Source organism: Aegilops tauschii, chromosome 6 (genome assembly GCF_002575655.3).
Source record: "Aegilops tauschii subsp. strangulata cultivar AL8/78 chromosome 6, Aet v6.0, whole genome shotgun sequence".
Lineage (NCBI taxonomy): Eukaryota > Viridiplantae > Streptophyta > Magnoliopsida > Poales > Poaceae > Aegilops > Aegilops tauschii.
In genome coordinates, this window is record NC_053040.3 from 305,937,802 (window position 1) to 305,941,960 (window position 4,159).

Below are 4,159 nucleotides of genomic sequence, written 5' to 3' on the forward strand. Positions count from 1 at the left end.
GATATGTGAAACTAGGTGGTATAAATTTAGCAACAATATAATTAGCATAATCAGCATACCATGGAGTGGTACGAGAAGTACTTATAACATTTAATTGCTCATCAGGAAAGCTATCATCAATAGGTAGTGGGTCATCAAGAACATTTTCTAACCTAGACAAGTTGTCTGCAACGGGGTTCTCAGCTCCCTTCCTATCAAAAATATGCAAATCAAATTCTTGTAGCAAGAGAACCCATCTAATAAGTCTAGGTTTAGCATCTTTCTTTTCCATCAGATATTTAATAGTAGCATGATCAGTGTGAATAGTTACTTTAGAAGCAACAATATAAGGTCTGAACTTATCACAAGCAAATACAACTGCTAAGAATTCTTTTTCAGTAGTAGCATAATTTATTTGAGCATTGTCTAGAGTTTTACTAGCATAATGGATAACATTTAATTTCTTATCAACTCTTTGCCCTATAACAACACCTATAGCATAATCACTAGCATCACACATAATTTCAAAGGGTAAATTCCAATCAGGTGGCTGAACAATAGGTGCAAAGATCAAAGCTTTCTTAAGTATTTCAAATGCTTCTACACAATCATCGAAGACAAATGGTGTATCCTTTTGTAATAAATTAGTCAGAGGCCGAGAAAGTCCTTAATGAACCTCCTATAAAATCCGGCGTGACCAAGGAAGCTTCTTATACCTTTGATGTCCTTGGGACATGGCATCTTTTCAATAGCATCAACCTTGGCTTTATCAACTTCAATACCTCTTTCAGAAACCTTATGCCCTAAGACAATACCTTCATTAACCATAAAGTGGCACTTTTCCCAATTCAAAACAAGATTAGTTTCTTCACATCTCTGCAAAACTCGATCAAGATTGCTCAAGCAATCATCAAAAGAAGATCCATAGACAGAAAAGTCGTCCATGAAAACCTCACAAATCTTTTCACAAAAGTCAGAGAATATAGCCATCATGCATCTTTGAAAGGTAGCAGGTGCATTACATAAACCAAAAGGCATACGTCTATAAGCAAAAGTACCAAAAGGGCATGTAAAAGTAGTCTTTGATTGATCTTTAGCTGACAGGTATTTGAGAGAAACCAGAATAACCATCTAGAAAGCAATAATGTGTATGTTTGCATAATCTTTCTAGCATTTGATCGATAAAAGGTAAGGGGTAATGATCTTTCTTAGTAGCCTTATTTAATTTATGGAAATCAATTACCATCCTATAACCTGTAATAATTCTTTATGGAATCAATTCATCTTTATCATTAGGAACAACACTAACACCTCCCTTCTTAGGGACATAATGAACATGACTTACCCACTGACTATCAACAACGGGATAAATTATACCTGCTTCCAGAAGCTTTAGTATTTCTGTTCTTACCACTTCTTTCATCTTAGGATTCAGTCGTCGTTGATGATCACGAACCAGTTTGGCATCTTCTTCCAAATTTATTTTATGTTGACATAGAGTGGGACTAATGCCCCCTAAGATCATCCAGAGTATATCCAATAGCAGCACGGTGCTTCTTGAGAGTTTTCAATAATCTCTCTTCTTCATGCTCTGAAAGGTTAGCACTAATAATAACAGGATATATCTTCTTTTCATCAAGATAAGCATATTTAAGATTATCAGGCAACGGTTTAAGCTCAAACACGGGATCACCCTTGGTTGGAGGAGGATCCCCTAGGATTTCAACAGGCAAATTGTGTTTCAGAATAGGTTCCTGTTTAAAGAATACTTCATCTATTTCCCTTCTTTCATTCATAAATATATCATTTTCATGGTCTAGCAAATATTGTTCTAAAGGATCACTAGGAGGTACGACAATAGAAGCAAGACTAATAATTTCATCCTTACTAGGCAATTCTTCTTCACGGTGTTGTTTACTAAATTTAGAGAAATTAAACTCATGAATCATGTCACCCAAACCAATAGTAACAACATTCTTTTCGCAGTCTATCTTAGCATTAACGGTGTTCAAGAAGGGTCTACCAAATATAAGGGGACAAAAGCTATCTTGTGGGGAACCAAGAACAAGAAAATCAGTAGGATATTTAGTTTTCCCACACAAGACTTCAACATCTCTAACAATTCCCATTGCGGATATAGTATCTCTATTGGAAAGTTTAATTGTGACATCAATACCTTCTAACTCAGCAGGTGCAATTTTGTGCTTAATTTCTTCGTATAAAGTATGAGGTATAACACTAGCACTAGCACCCATATCACATAAGCCATGATAACAATGATCTCCTATTTTAACGGAAATAACAGGCACGCCTACCACAGGTCTATGTTTATCTTTAGCGCAAGGTTTAGGAATTCTAGCAGTTTCACCGCAAAAATGAATAACATGCCCATCAATATTATCAGCTAAGAGATCTTTAACAATAGCAATATTAGGTTCAACTTTAATTTGCTCAGGGGGTGTATAAGTTCTAATATTGATTTTACGAACTACGGTTGAAGCTTTAGCATGATCCTTTATCCTAACAGGAAAAGTTGGTTTGTCAACATAAGAAGTAGGAACAATAGGATCATTATAAGTGACAGTCTTTTCTGCAACTTTAGTAGGTGCAGCTACTTTTACTTCTATGGGAGGATGATATTTAAACCACTTCTCCTTGGGGAGATCAACATAGGTAGCAAAAGATTCATAGAAAGAAGCTACTATCTCAGAGTCAAGTCCATATTTAGTGCTAAACTTACGGAAATATCGATATCCATAAAAGATTTAACACAATCAAACTTAGGTGTCATACCTGACTCCTTACCTTCGCCGAGATCCCAATCTTCAGAGTTGCGTTTAATTCTATCCAATAAATTCCATTTGAATTCAATAGTCTTCATCATAAAAGAGCCAGCACAAGAAGTATCGAGCATGATGCGATTGTTTTCAGAAAGCCGAGCATAAATTTTTTGAAGAATTATTTCTCTTGAGAGCTCATGATTGGGGCATGAATATAACATTGAATTAAGCCTCCCCCAAGCTTGAGCGATGCTTTCTCCTTCGCGAGGCCAAAAATAATATATATAATTGCGATCATGATGAACAAGATGCATTGGATAATACTTCTGATGAAATTTCAATTTCATTCTTTTATAGTTCCATGATCCCATATCATCACATAGCCTATACCATGTCGATGCATATCCCTTCAAAGATAAAGGAAAGACCTTTTTCTTAATAACATCATCGGGTATACCTGCAAGCTTAAATAATCCACAAACTTCATCCACATAGAGTAGATGCTCATCAGGATGCTTTGTTCCATCTCCTGTAAAAGGGTTATGATAACCCACAAGTCTAAGGGATGGCAACAGCTTTCGAGGGTAGAGTATTCGACCCAAATTTATTGATTCGACACAAGGGGAGCCAAAGAATATTCTCAAGTATTAGCAGTTGAGTTGTCAATTCAACCACACCTGGATAACTTAGTATCTGCAGCAAAGTATTTAGTAGCAAAGTAATATGATAGTAGTGGTAACGGTAACAAAAGAGTAATGAAAGTAAAAGCAATATTTTTGGTGTTTTGTAGTGATTGCAACAATAACAACGGGCAAGTAAATAAGCGTAAACCAGTATATGGAAAACTCGTAGGCATTGGACCGGTGATGGATAATTATGCCGGATGCGGTTCATCATGTAACAGTCATAACATAGGGTGACACAGAACTAGCTCCAATTCATCAATGTAATGTAGGCATGTATTCCGAATATAGTCATACATGCTTATGGAAAAGAACTTGCATGACATCTTTTGTCCTACCCTCCCGTGGCAGCGGGGTCCTAATGGAAACTAAGGGATATTAAGGCCTCCTTTTAATAGAGAACCGGAACAAAGCATTAGCACATAGTGAATACATGAACTCCTCAAACTATGGTCATCACCGGGAGTGGTCCCGATTATTGTCACCTCGGGGTTGCCGGATCATAACACATAGTAGGTGACTATAGACTTGCAAGATAGGATCAAGAACTCACATATATTCATGAAAACATAATAGGTTCAGATCTGAAATCATGGCACTCGGGCCCTAGTGACAAGCATTAAGCATAGCAAAGTCATAGCAACATCAATCTCAGAACATAATGGATACTAGGGATCAAACCCTAACAAAACTAACTCGATTACATGATAAATCTCA